Genomic DNA, 15,783 nt, shown 5'->3' with positions numbered 1-15,783 from the left:
TGGGGAAGGCAAGAGCCTTTGCCAAGAGCCTGAAGCCCAAAGGGTGACAGATGCAGGCCATCTCTGGCAAAGTATCGTGGCTTGTCAATCATGTCATCCCAGGCTGTCAGGTACTGGATTCCCTTGGAATGACAACAGAACTAAGCCAATTGATAAAGTTAATCATTTTCTGTTTGTATTGAAGCTTCATTCTGGGTGACGGTAGAATGCTGCTTAAGGCTAGGAACAAACCTGCCTGGGACACATATTCAGCTCGATCATGTCTCTCTTCATATAGTACTGGATCCCCTTGGAATGACAACAGAACTAAGCCAATTTATAAAGTCAATCATTTTCTGTTTGTATTGAAGCTTCATTCTGGGTGACGGTAGAATGCTGCTTAAGGCTAGGAACAAACCTGCCTGGGACACATATTCAGCTCGATCATGTCTCTCTTCATAAAGTCCAGGGAGGTACATCTCAAGTCATTCACGTCAACATGGACTATGACAAGAGTCATAACAGTACCTGTTAAGAGACTTGAGTGCATAGGTGATATGGTGGATTCTGGCATCTGAAAAGCAACTAACCTTGAGTTTCTCCTTATCCAGCCTGGTGAGGGGCACATCTGTGCGCCTCACAATGGAGTCTCCTATGACTAATATTTTGGGTTTAAGTTTAGGCCTTAGTGGCTGTTAGACACAGGTGTGTGGACTATGTGTGGTGTGGTGGGCAGTGGAGTTCGCATGTGGTTTTGGCTCGGAGGTCTCTTTTGTTTGGGTATGTTTTTGTTGAGGACCTCCGCATATGTGGGGGTGTGTTATGTAGGTGTGGGTGGTGTTTGAGGTGTGGTGTTCGTGCTGACAACCTTCTCAGTGCCAGATATACTGGCTTGTGGGGGAGACAGCAATGACACTAGGAGCATGATGTAATTGCATCTCTAACAAATTGTGTTTTAGGTGGTAGTAGTAGACAGTTGTCTGTGTACATGAGGCAGTTGCTACACTGTCTCAGGATGCACATATCAACCAGACTGGCAGGTGAAAATGTAGGAAATTGTCCATCCATATTTGTCAAACTGAAGGAGAGAGGCCAGAGAGAGCCAAGAGGGTGAAGGGTGGAAGGTCAGAGTAGTACTACTAGGGGATCACACTAGTGCTACTAAGAGAAATTTGTAGCTGGAATATCTCAGAAAGGGTTAAAAACCATGCAGCTGAAGCTCTGGCTGCAGCAAACCTGTACCCAGACTATGCTACTCCATTTAAGCTTAAGAACACAGAAAAAAACTCAAAGAAGCACAAATTAACCGCTTATAGTCAAAAGAGGAGAACTCACAGTATGAAAAAATATAGTTAAATAGTAACGAAATGTAGTTAAACAGTAATGAATTGCAGTAGATAGTAGATAGCAATGAAATATAGTTAATCATAAATTACTATCACAACAGTAAGAGACAACTCAAATATGGCAGCAATTCAGTAGAATATTGTCATCAGTTTAATAATGCTACCGACTAGCAGTAATAAATGCGACAAACTAAATGCAGTTGAACTCCTCTAAGCACAAACAGCAAAATGAAGTTGGAAGAGGCACATTTTGTTTTTTTTTTTGTTTTTTTTTTAGTAGAAAGAGAGGAGACAGAAGATAATTCCAGGTTTAAGAGCGAAAGGGGTGGGCCTTCACAACTTACCTCACTGCACACAGTAGAATCAGCTGATGTAATGGGACTGGGGGGAGTGTTCAATATCAAATTTATACTAGAGGCAGGCAACTCAAAGCCACCAAGCTTTAATACCACAACAGCAGCTGAGCCGGTGGGTGGGATACACAAGATCAGAACAGAGGTAATGTTTGAATTCACAAAGTCTAAAAAAACAGTTGCACAGTTTAAACAGAGATGCAGCAAATGTTATTAGTAAACCAGAAGTGCAGAAAACAGTTGAAAATAAGCACTTATATTTTTCCAATCTTACAGCAGAGCAATGGCAGAAGGCTTATCTCACTGCAGCTTTGAGCAAAGTATAAACTGGTTTAGACATTGGCTTTTTAAGGCAAAGAAACAGAAACCAGCCAAATTATCCAATCAAAAAACACAGCCTTGCAGTAATGCCTCTAGTTAGATCAGACCAGACTGAATTCCCCCTCGCACGAAGAAACAGCTAAGCCTCTCTAGACAAAAAATTTCACTACAAGCTCCAAAGGTCACAAACAGTAATAGCTATTCAGCTCTATGACAGTGTTTTCCAAGTACAGCAACACGTAAAAGGAACAGACAAACAAACAAAAAGGAGACAAAGATCAGAACAGAGGTAGGGACAGAGGTCTGTCTGGATTTGGTCCAGATGTTGGAAACCTTTCAAATAGTTCTTTTTGCCTCCTTTCATAACAGACAGTTGGGAAAATGTCTGTTCGATACATCTTTGCAGACATGCTTGGAGTTCAGAAGCATTCTCTTTCCCTTGGATGAGAATTTTCATTTATGCAGTGCCACCCTTCCCACCAATATCAAATATACTTCTGAAGATTCAGAAAAAATTATCAAAGATCTTTGTTGTGACCCACCATTGGTTCCCCCTTTGAATGGAATTGGTCAAGGTCAATCACCACAAGCTTCCTCACACTCAGCATGAGACTGTGAGCAGATCCACAATGGTGCACCCCAGCTTGGAGCAATTGCCACTGACTTAAAACCCTTTAGGCAATTGTTCCATAAAGACATGCAACAGGTTTTAAAGAAGGCAAGAAAACCTGCAATTAGAAAATCTTATGTTTACAAGTGGAAAAGGATTCTAGGTGGTGTCTAACAGATAGCGGAGGCCTCAGTATGATGTTTACTCCTCCGATTTTAAAATATTTGTGAGCTACTCAACAATGGCTTATCTTATGTATCTATCAAGGTGCTTCTTGCAGCCATCTCAGCTTGTCTGCCCATGGATCCTTCTCTTTCATCTCTTTTTGTGGTAAGAGTTTAAAAAACTATTACTGCACTTGAGACCTCTTTGAAAGCAAATTCCTCTTCCATGAGATCTCAACTATATTCTTGAAAAACTGACCTTTATCTCCTTTTGAACCTGCCTTTCAGGCTGATTTGATGTCCATCATTTGGAAAATTGTTTTGCTTATTGTGCTGACATCTGCAAGGTGAGACTATGAGCTGGAAGCTCTCATGCTGGGTCTACCTTATCCGATTTTTCACAAACACTGAGTTGTTTTACACAATAGTACTTCTTTCATGCTAAAAGTTTTCTGAATTTACCTTTAATATAGCCATCATTCTCTCAGTTTTCTTTCCCAAACTTAAAAAAAAAAAGGAAGAGTAGAATCTGCATACCTTGAATGTGTACAGGCAGCTCATGTACTACCTTGACAGAATCAAGTCCTTCAGGAAAGCTGAACAGCTATTTCCTATTCTGGGGCTAAGAAGGGTCAACCTGTCTCAGATAATCTAACAATCGCTAGCTGGTTGTCCTTTGCTATTGTTATTTGCTTCTCTCATCAAGGTAAATCTATTCCACTCAAGGTTAAGGCACATTCCACACAGCCTTTTCACCTTTGGTGGCATATTGGGAAGACGTGGACTCTAGATTCATTTTAGAGGCAGCAAACTTGGTCCTCTGTTAATATCTGTACAAAGCACTATAAACTAGATTCTTTTTCAGGTTCCAGAACAGGCTTTGCGAGTACCATTTACCAGGAGCTCCTGGATCCTTATCTTTCATACTCCCAGTTAGATTTTTTTTTAGGAATCTACCAATATGCCGCTGATACAGTGTACATGAATAACACAGTACAGTAGCTTAAGCCATACTTACCTGTTACAGTAGCTGTTCAAATCTCACGCTGCCTCAATGGCAGCACCTACCCATCATTCCCCTTATTTTGTATACAGTTCGATGGTATCCATCTTTGTTGTGCTGTTGGCTTGCTTTGATTGTTTGTACTCATTTTCTGTGGCTGAGAATTGATTAGTTTCAGGCATTTCCTGCTTCTACTCCTTCTTGGTTCTTCCTATTTAGTACTAAAAGCCTGAATAACTAATCTTTTGTGACAGAGGAATGGGCTTAGCAAATCTCCTATAGCAAATATCCTATCAAAAAAGGGCATACAAAATTCATTTAAAATGGGTGGCGAAAGCCAAACACACTCTGGCTAGGCTTATAAATGCCCTAGGGCAGATAGCCTAGTATGAACCTATGAACAGGGAGTCAGAGGAAGGGATTCGGAGCCCTGGAAAGCTGTCAGTGTGGGTTACTACAGGGCACAGAACCCCTACTCCACTGAGTCAGCATGAATGATGTTCATTATATATCTATGTAGATGAGACTTGCATTGCTGGGAAAGTTTTTTTCCAAGACAAATGCAATCTCAGAGATGACTACAAATATATATATATATATATATATATATATATATATATATATATATATGTATACACACACACACAAATACAAATATGCATATACATATAAGTTAAGTGCATACATACATAGAAGTGGAGAAAGATATAGAGAGAGAGATCTGTAGGGATATGTGACAGAGCTGCAGAGAACAATGTGATACATATAATAAGCAAGCAAGAGTAGAAGCACATATGTCCCTTATATGGAATATCCATAACTTTCGCAATAAGCTGAGAGGAACAGAGAAAAAGATGCGTACCTAAACACTTCTGCCATGAAATAATGGGACTGCCTATCTCACACTCTTACCTTTTAAACTGTTAAATAATATGCAAGTAGCTATGCTTGAGGCCTTCCCCAGAATAGTGGGGGCCCCAACATAAGTCATTTTGGAGTGTCATTTGACAGTACATGGGCAAGGGTTAGCCGAGTGTCAGAAGTGAAGGGAACAGAGACCAAAACTACTATGTAATGGTAAAAAGAAACAGCTTGGACAGTAACACTTAAAAGTTAACATTTCTTTACTTGCACATTTAATCAATGTTGTTGTTTGTCTTTTCGGCTTTTCCCGGTTAGAGGTCACCACAGCGTAACTCCAGTCTGCTAATGATTGGCAGTGGATTTTTTTATGGTGCCGAGTTGCCAGCCCGACGCCCAACCTTCAGCGAAGGCACGCCCATTCACGCATGTCTTTCGGAGGTCACTCGGCCGCGGGGAAGACATGGAGACTCCACACAGAAGGCACTTGCACATTTAATCAATGTACAAAAACAAAAATTAAATAGATCAAAAAGTGCAGTATAATTATCCTAAAAATGAAAAAATTGGTTTGGAGACATCAGTTTTTATGCACTACAGCAATATACCAAGTAAATATACATTTGCAGGATTACAAAAACAAAAATTAAATAGATCCAAAAGTGCAGTATAATTATCCTAAAAATGAAAAAAATTGGTCTGGAGACCATCAGTTTTTATGCACTACAGCAATATACCAAATAAAAATACATTTGCAGGATTACAATGAGCGAAAGTTTTTCCTTTAAATGGCAAATGAAAAACAAGCATAATGGCACATTCTCCTTCTGAGACGAGTACTACAAGATAGGATCTGAAAGGGAAACCAAAACAATCCCAAATTTTGTTTACCATACCTCTGAATGAATCAAAACACCTACATATAGAACAGAATTTAAAGTCCTTCAAATTCACAGAACTGGCGAGTATAATGAAGAGCTAGTAAATTGCCATGATAATGTCCGTTCTCTCCTGGCACCATCAACAAAATGGCCAATATCCCTGCTTAGAGAGGTCTATAACTTTAAAAACATTATATGTCACTGCCTGCAGTACTGAAGGTACATAAATGTCTGAAAAGTGTTTGATTATCTTGGAGACAGAAAGCCAATCAAACTCAAAAAGGGTTCACTGCTACTGGCGAGTGGTGAAAATGGGAAATGACTAAACAATCAGAATGAGCATTTGGTCTTTACCTTAAATGTCTCTGAATTCTTAATCTGCAGTCCTCATAAGGCACCAGGCACACAAAGCTGTTTTAGTTGCATCTGACTCCTATAGAAACATCAAAAAATCCACCGCTGTCCAGAGTTTTACTAGCCAAGTAAGGCACAGAAATAGTTTGGAAAAACTAAATGTAATACGGAAGAAGGGCCTGGCAATCAGCCAACCACATATATTTCGGGTGCATGAGTAAACTGCAGTACCTGGAGAAAATAAGTGCAAAGGAAGGACATGCAAACTCCAGAAATAAGACACCCTATCTGAGAACTTAACTAAAGAACCACATTTTGTGAGGCACCAATGTACTCACTGCACCATGGTGCTCTTCTAATTGCACAGATTCATACAAAACCTGGGATGGCATACATTACAAGAGAAACAGAGGTACAGTAAGGAATGGCTTTCTTCCTGTATACTTCTCAACTTAAAACTCAGGCAGTTTTAAAAGGTAGCAGAAGAAAAACTTAAATACAGTAGTCGTAATAATACCCATGCAAAATAGAACCATATTTTGTAACACAAGAAGCAGTATATGTCTACAGCAGCAAAAATGAAATGAATGCCTTTTGTCTGTGTTGTACTGTATGGCCATTCATTCTGAACACCTCCAAAAATATAAAAAGAACTTAAGGCTGGCACATATCAATGGGATTAAACGTTCCAAAAGTGAAAAGGGTGTGATAAAAAGTTTACAGTTGTGCAAAATCTTACCATAACAGTATATGTCCTTTTTTCACTTTTGCAGTATTCATCATCTCTGGGGCCTCCTGCCAAGGATAGCTCAATGTCCAGCCATTACACTGAAGTCTTTATTACCTAGGAGCATTGTACATTAGATGTATGCTGTCCAAGGAAGGAATGGGCATAAGGGTTACATACGTACACTCCCAAACCAGAATTGAAGTGCCCCAAGAGAACCAGGAGCCCCAGTGGCAAGAAGAATCATCTGTACATCTAGGGAAAAGGAAAGAAGAGAAGGAGAAGAACCTCTTGGCCAGAAAGAAAACACCACCCATGGAAAATGAAGAAAAGAAAAGTGGGTGGGGTGGCAGTGTGGGAGCGAGTGACTACTGCAACAGTATAAAAATGGGCATCTACAGTTATGGTAAGATTCTAAACAACTGTACTGTGTCGTCCCATATCACTGTTGCAGTATTCATCATCTCTGTATACAAAGCTACTATCAAGTAGGAGCCCTCCACAAGCCCCTGCAAGACAGCCTTGGCAAACCTGTCTTGGCTTTGGAAATGACATCCAGTTTGTAATGTTTAGTGAGTAAGTGAACGGAAGACCAATTAGCAGCTTCAAAGATGGAGTTTGTGTCCACACCCTTGAAGAAAGCTCCTGAACAGTAGCCGACAACTGTTTACCATTAAAAGTATAGCAAAAAGAACTAGCCTTGAATATCCTGGTTTGAAAAGAAACAAAACGTTAATCAGATTTATGAAAGGCCTTTGTGTTGTCTAACATCTGAGCTGTTTGTGCAAGTCCAAGATATGAAGAACGTTCAAACTAGCAGACTATGAAGAAGGGAAAAAGGAAGGAAGCTGGACAGACAGATTAAGGGACTACTCATTATCCACCTGGCACAAAAGAAGGATTTGTATAGACACCCTGACTCTATGAAAAAACAAAAAAGGAGGGACCACCATCAAGGCCTGATGTTGAGATACTCTTCTGGCAGAGGTTAGAATAACCAATAAAGCAATGCTGCAAAGAAGCAGCTGCAGCAGCAGGCTCAAGGGAGAAAAGGACATTTTGATCCCAAGAAGTTGGAACAGGCTTTCTTGGGGATCTGATATGAAGGACACCTTTTAGCAATTGCTTGACCTCAACCTCAAACCTACAGACCACAGCCAGATTCAGGGGCAGACTGGCAGAAATCGGAGACAATTGAGCTTTCACTAAAGAATATGCCAAGCTAGCATGTAGCAGTTCACACAGGTAGGAAAGAATCAAGAGGACCCACAGTGAAACATGATCCTGGTGATGTTTAAGACAGACAGAAAATCTTTTCCACTTGGACATATATGATTTTCTAGTATTGGGTCTCCAGCAAAATGCTAAGCACATCCTGAGAAAATTGGAATCAAAACCCTATCACCCAAAGTGCTAGTTGAAGAGTGGACAAGTGAGGGTGAAGGAGAGATCCTCTGTCCTGCATGAGATGGTCCATGAGGTGAGGTATCTTGTGATGATTGCCCCTGGTCAGATGGACTACAAGTGATAACCAGTGTTGTCTGGGCCAAAAAGGAATCGGCAACCAGATTTTTGGAGGGTCCTTCTTGATCTTGTGAAGGACTTTAGGAAGAAGAGGAAGAAATGAAAAGGCATAAAAAAATTTGCTTCCAAAAGAAAGACATGGTGGCCACTTTCCAAGCTAAAGGACTTGGGACTCTGGAAAAGAACTGAGGGAGTTTCCTGTTCAGAAGGAAGGCAAAGAGATCCTCTTGAGGAATTTCCCACCAATTAACTATATCCAGAAACACATCTCTGTGAAGCATCCATTTATAAGGTTGTGTCCTGGATGTGCTGAGAGAATCTGCCACAAGACTGCACTCTGAAGGTATGCAATCTGCCTGTAGGGTCACCTGATGAATAATGTCCGTTTTCCATGCTAGAAGGGCCAGCCTGCAAATAAGGTAAGACATTGTACCCCTTGCTTGCTGATGTACTATATGACTGTGGTGTTGTCTGTATAAACCTTTAAGGGACCTGGGATTCTGGCAAAGTGTCAGAGACAAAAATAAGAGTCTTCATTTCCTTGATGTTGATGTAGTCTGCCCTCTGCTGAGGGGACCAAAGACCCTGAACCTTCAAGGTGTCTGAAGTGGCTCCCCACCCCAGCTCTGAGGCATCTGTGAACAGTTCCTAACAACCTAGGTTGAGAGATATCTGTTGAATCCCCCAGTGAAATTTCAGTTTGAGACAAGGGAGCAAAAGAACAAAACACTCTAGCAGGTGGCAGTGATGAAGCCTCACTGATTATAAATACCACTGAAACTTCCTCATATAAAGCCTGACCCAGAGAAGCATGGGAATTGTACAGGCCATGAACCTCAGAGCCCTGAGAAACTCCCTGGCCGGAAGACAGGACAGGGGAAGTAAGAAAAGAGAATAGAATGTAAGACAAAATCTTGGAGACAGGAAGAGAGACCAGCATTGGAACAGTTTGGATCCTGCAGCCTAGAAAAATGTAATCCTGAGATGGAGTCATCATTGACTTCTGAAGGTTAACAATGACCCCCAAGCTGTGTAACAGAAGCTGGGTAAAGTGAAGATCCCACAATAAACTTGGATTGGGATGGGCCCTGAACCAAGAGGTTGACCAGATAGGGAAATATCTGAATACCCTGAAGCCTGCCAAAAGTAACTACTGCAGCTAGGCATTTTGTGAACACTCTTGGGACTGTTGAAAGCCCAAAGGGCAAAGCAGAGAACTAAAAATGAGAGGAAGAAAGAGGTAAATACAAACATTTCCTGAACAGGTAGTGGATAGGAATATGAAGGTAAGTGTCCTTAAAATCCAGGGGAAACTAGAAAGGCCTGGAGAAGACACTGAGGAAACAGAGTCTGAAGAGAAAGCATTCAGAAGGATGGCACTTTGAGAAATGTATTCAGAAACAAAATATCCAGGACAAGTCTCCAAGACCCCTCTTTCCTGGAGACCAGAAACATTCTGGAGTAAAACCCTGAACCACTTTTGGTCTATGGAATCAGTTAAATGGTATCCTGGGTCCAACAGCCCTGCAACACCCCTGGAAAATGAGGAAGCTGTTCTGCTGGAGGCTGAGGGATACCGGAAAAGGAAGGAAGGAAGGGTTTTCCAGGCCATAAAGGAACCCTGCCTGATGATGGAAAGAACCCAGCAGTCTGTGGTGATTTTTTTGCCAAAATGTGAGTGACATAGAAAGCCTGAGGGACGAAGAAACCTGGCTTTGAGGAAGAGAAGGCAGAAAGTCAGATGGCTGCAGACGTATTAGAAAGCAAGGTTTTTGGGGCTTATGCATTTGAGTAGGCTTATCAGTAAAAAATGCCCCTAGGAGCCTTCTTACCCTTGGAAGACTGTCTAGGCAGTTTGTGCAAAAAAGGCAGTTTTTGTCAGATAGTTCCTCTGAAACTTGGGAATGGGAAAACAAAGTTATGCTTCAAATCTTTCATGACCTTACCCTGATCTTGCAAAGTCTTAAACAGCTCTGCCACAGGTGCCAAACAAATTTTGGTTATCCAGAGGAGCATCCAAGAAGTTTTACCTTAATATCATCCAGTAAGGTTTGAAGGCAAAGCCGGGAATAGAGCCTCATCACAGAGCATGAGGCAGCCACCCTAGAAGGGGCATCAGCAGCATTACAGCTGCATTTTAGAAAGTGAAGGGCAACTTGAGAAGCGGAACCCAACAAGGAGAACTGTGGCCTTATCCTCCCAGTCAGGCATATCGGACACAATCTTACCAATCTGTAAAAGAAGAGAAAATATATCTTGTCATGTGGGTCTGGTAATTTATAACCTTAAAGGTTAAAGTAGCAGAATTGCATACTTTCTTCCCAATCCTCTCCATAGCCCTACTGTCCTTATCACAGGGAAGGAGCTTAGAAAAGGGCAAAAGTCTAAAGGGCTTATCTGTAGACAAAGAAATCACTGCTAGATCAGAAGAAGGGCATTTATCCAAGAACTTACAGAAACTGTCAAGCTTCTTAGGAGCTAAGGGTTGTGAGTCTTAGGTCAAAGAAGCTGCAGAGAAGGTATCCAGTGAAGCAGCCAACACAGGTGGGACAGCAGAAGGTCCATTTGCAACAGCTCATAATACCTTTTCTGGATGTCTGATACTTGAGAGCAATCCCATTACAATGCTACATCATACACAGGACTGTGACCCCAAAGGAGGATCAGGACTAACAGATTCCTCCTACTGTGACACATAGTCTAAAGGAGAAGACAACTGAGATGAGGAGTCGGCATCGGAATCCTCATCCAAGGACTCAGGGTCCCTTGCCCGCTTAGGGGTAGAGGACCAAGAAGGTGCAGGAACTCAAACCCCCCTGAGGAAACTTTAAAGCCATTAAGGCATTGAACAAGCCTTGTGCGAAGTCCTGCATTCTCTTTGTGGATCTCTGGCAGCCGGCACAACATGCTTAACCTTCTGTCTTCTGTTTAAAAGGACGTCTGCTTTGACAAAGCTAGATGGCTCAGATCCCAGCCTGGATTTGATCAAGGTACCCAGGTACTTCTTCCTTAACAAGGATCTGAGGAATCCCTTTAGGCCTCTTGGAGATCATCAGCTGTGGCTCCTTCTCAACATCCACTGCGAACATTTGCAAGGCCTCTGATGATGTGTGAGAAACCAGTTCCATGTTAGTCCCTGATATGGTCACAGCAGAGAAAAATGCCCGCAATACTGGATGGTCTTCTGAGTTCTCATCCACATCAAGAGAAATTTTCAGTGGAGGCTGGACAGTAATAGGATCTGTTCTAGATTTCTTAGTCTTCTTCTTAAGCAACAGCTGTATCTTGGGGTGAGTAGATTCTACCATAGTACCTTGGGTCAACAACTTGAGACTCTGGTTCTCAAGATATATCTAAGGTATACAGAAATGGAAGAAATATGGCTATGCAAAGTCTTTGGTAGAAAAAAAAACTGACAGATGGAACACATAGTGTGGTTGTGAGATGCACCTAAGCAAAACAGGCACCTATTGTGACAGTCCTTATGGGGAATCTGCCTCCCACATTGACATTTCCATTTCTTGGATGACCTGTAACCCACTATAAATTAGAATAAAAAAGAAAAAGGAACCCCAATGGAGTACTTAACTGAAAGCATAGGCTTAGTATAACCAGCACAGAGAAGATCATTCAGATTGCTATTTGATAATTGTGTTCAGACTGGCAGCAGTGAAGCTCTGGGTTGGGAGTGTGTGTAGATCACCTTACAGGCAGCATATGTCTGACGTAAAATGCTCCTAGGTAATAAAGGCTTTGGTATGATATGGAAGGACATCAAAAATAACCACTGAACTTTCATTTCGTAAGCCCAGTGGTAAGCAGGGTTGCCACCTTTTGAGACATCAACAGACATCAAAACTGGGACAGAAAGCATGACCAAAAACATGTCATTATGACTCTGCATGCCCAAAGATGGTATCAGAGTGGTCGTGGGCAAAATGATGCATTACATGGTATGGCCATTGAAGTAGTGCTGCCTGGCTGTGGTGAGAGAGCAGATTCCAAGAATCCTCAGCTCTTCTTTACGGAGACAGCAAGTGTATGTGATTACTCAATGAAATAAGTCATTCAGAAGTCATAATACAAACTTTGAAACTACAGCATACCACAAACCAGGTTTGACCCAGAGGACAGTGCTGCATATACTTCATTAATTGAAAATAAGAAACATGACCAGATTCCTCTACATATCCAGGTTTATGTGGTCATTAGTAAGACAGGACTGACCAGTTTAGAAAGATAAGATAAATTACCACCAAAAGAGGACACAGTTTATGCTACCGTCAAACATCTTTCAGGATAGGCATCTGTAACTTCTGATTATGAGTTCTTATATAAACATTTACTTTCACCTTTGCAAATATCCTAGAGATAAAACCAGGATGCTATGCATCTAAAGTCTGATGAAGTTAACAACCTGGTCTGTCATCACTTGAGGTAAATTACTACACACTTCAAATCAATGTAGTTTATTGATAAGATCTACCAAGTCATGAAGTCAGAAGTTTTAAGAAAAGATTAACATCTCATAAAAATAATCTTGTGAATGTTTTTGCAGCACATTAAAACATAATACCTGCATTATATCCTGCCAACTCTGCCCCATTGCTGACTGATGTAATGTGTCTACTGTGATTTACTGTATCCTTTTCCTAACACAGCAGTTTCTCTCTTTCTCAAAAGCATTTTTTGATGCCTTGTGTTCTACGTTTGCTGATTTGTATCAACTTCATCTGAAACATCAAGCACTGGAGAATTGACTGTTATATTATACAGCTGCAAGGTGCACTAGCCAGCCCTACCCCATCTCCTACCCTCTCTGCCCCCACACAAACGTACACCATGTAGGTAAATAAAAATAAATAGGAAATATATAGCATTTATCGTTATCTTTGTTCAAATAATTCAACAGTTTCAAAGGCAACAAAATGCGAGTCAAAATTCTTTCTAACATGTCTGCAAGTAAAACATATCCATGCCACTCTTACCCCTCCTCACAACATGCGACTCTGTCCTTAAAATGACATCCTGCCTCCCACCCTTTTTTTAGATATCGTGACCCTTCTTCCTGGAGTGTGCCTGCCTAAATAATGCATTAATTTATGTGAAACATTTGAGACATCTGAGTATCTAGCAAACTGCATGTCTACAGCCATGACAAGCCTGAAAATAATCACAGCCTGCACCACTTACTGTGCTGTCAACTATTCTGAACCTTATCAAGTAAACATCTGTGCATGTAGAAGGATGGCAAGTGTTTACCTTAAACAAACAGCAGCCATGCTCCAAGCACAAGAGCTCACACTAAACCAGAACAATAGAATTTAGCTTATCTGTTATCTTAAATCTTGACCTTACCATGATTAAGTAATTTTGCAAATTTCCAGAAGATACATCGACCTCCTGCTAAGAGGGAACAAAACTGATTTCCTGTGAGCCATGGGTGGACATTACTTTAGGGCGAAAGGGCTTTACTTCAAAGCAAAAGGATCTGATCTTTTTTTTTTCCCTGAGTGTCACTTTCACCTTTATAGTTCATTTTTTACTACTTTGAATCATTTAACATGTAGACAACTCAAACAACCTACATCCATGATGAATGTTAGTCATACTGAAGAAATATTTGATCTTGGAATGGAGAGCGATGCTTGTGCATTAAGAACACAAAAGTAAACATTTGTGTTCCTTAAAACTGTGGTGGTGGTGCTGCGGTAGCATTGTCGCCTCACAGTAAGACGTTGTCCTGTTCGATTCTCAGCTAGAGCATCTTCTGTGTGGAGACATGCGTGAATGGGCGTGCCTTCATTGAAGGTTGTGCATCAGAGCTGGCAACTTGGCACGTAAAAAATCTACTGCCAATCATTAGCGGACCGGAGTTCCACTGTGGCAACCCCTAACCGGGAAAAGCCGAAAGACACAGCAATTCTGTATGGCTAACAACAATGTGAACTTTATATTCATGCCTGTCCTTTCAGACTTGCTTTGGAAGGTGTTAAGAGTACAGTCAAAGGGGAAAACGGCATTTAATGCCCAATTTCTTGCCCAAATGAGAAAAGCTATAAGTAACATTCTGCACTCAGACCTTTTAGTAAAGAGATTGCCAGTGCCATCATTTAAATGAGCTGCTGCTGCCACTCTACCCTGCCTACAGCCCAAATTATTCATGTTTGATTAGCAGAGTGGGCATCTGAAGAGCACAGTAGGGAAAGATGAGCTTGAAGCAGTTGATGCCAGCTTGCTCACCTTCGGTAGGTCTGCAGCACAACCAAAATCTAGAGGTGGGCGGGTGCATTGCCATCTTATAGTGTCTATATTGGCTCACACTGTGTTAGTCAAGAAAAATTAAGTGTGTGTGTGTCTGTCTGTCTGTGTGTGTGTGTGCGTGTGTGCGTGTGCGTGTGAGCATGCACACCTGTCCTAACAAGGCAGCCTAGGGATAAGCCACTCAGAGACCAGCTACCTAACTTGCTCTCTAACAGATGACATTTACCACTGCTGGAAGGTATTGTACATTACGGCTTCCTGGGCAACAGAGCTCTCACTCCTGTAGAACAAATGGGTTGATAGGGTGCAGGAAGTAGAACTACCAGGCAGGGTCTCTTGGAAATGCTGGGGGACGTGGTGGTAAAAAACATTGCTGCTGCTGCCTTAACTTCTCAGATACAGGGATTGCAAGAAGCAGCATGTTTTCATTCTCAGACTAACTTTCTCTCACTGATGTTACTCTGCTCGCTAGTATGATATCTCTCAAACTCTTAGGGCAAGAAATCTGAACAAAGCCTAAAATAATGGGGGGGGGGGACAAAGGCCCCAAAATAAGAACAGATTTCAAATATTGTACCTTTAAACCTAGAAAGTTGCTAGAATAACAATACTTGCGTTAGTGTGTATTTTCTGAAGGATATGAAGTCTGAAACTCAAACTTGTGTCATTATTTAATGACTTCAATTCTCAGAAATTTGCCATAAACCACAAACTTTATGAGAAAAAGACCAAAAATATGAGGCAAAAATCTGGACAGTCTGCAAAAATATAGACAGTTGAGGGGTATGACTAGTATACGGACGTACTGACCTATACACTGCCATATTAGAAGACAAGACTGTTTCCTTTGTCTTTTCTTCAACCAAACTCATCTGCTTGCAGTGCCAGCAGCTGTCCATATATCAAATCACAGAAATGGGTGCTGTGGGCAACTGAAAAGATCAAAGATGGAACACAAAGGAAAAACAATGTAACAAGTTCAGAAGCCTTGAAATTCTCTAAACATCAAAAATGTGGCTCTACATTCTATTGGTGAGCCATGCTGAATGCGTCCAGCTTCCTGGCTCAAGCTCCACCTCCAATTCACCAACAGCCAAGAAGTATGCTACTCACAAAACAGACCTAAAGAACAATGCTAGTCCATGTATGTTGCAACACACCCTGAAAGTCTTGCAAGGAAAGGCTACAGCTGCTTAACAGTGATCCAGGCTGCAGAGAATGTGTAATTCAGATAAATCTCTTAGGTGCCAAAAAAAAAAAAACAGGACATTTAATGTCCCATATGTAGTTGATGGGGATCGATGAAGACAACGCTTTAAATCTGGACTCGTGTGCAAACCAGGAAGGGTGACAGCTGTAGTGAGGAGTGCAAAAAACTCTCAGAAGTTAAACCAAG

The 15,783-nt window shown here is 41.3% G+C and overlaps 1 protein-coding gene across 1 annotated transcript in view; it reads right to left on the bottom strand.

The window, feature by feature from the left end:
* The window catches only part of SLC4A7 (solute carrier family 4 member 7), a 1,497,737-nt gene that overhangs the window by 966,660 nt on the left and 515,294 nt on the right, over positions 1-15,783 (bottom strand). The gene's annotated exons all lie outside the window — the stretch shown is intronic.

The sequence above is a fragment of the Protopterus annectens genome, chromosome 3.part0, assembly GCF_019279795.1.
Source record: "Protopterus annectens isolate FY-2018-M chromosome 3.part0, PAN1.0, whole genome shotgun sequence".
Lineage (NCBI taxonomy): Eukaryota > Metazoa > Chordata > Ceratodontiformes > Protopteridae > Protopterus > Protopterus annectens.
This window is presented reverse-complemented; position numbering and strand designations above follow the sequence as displayed.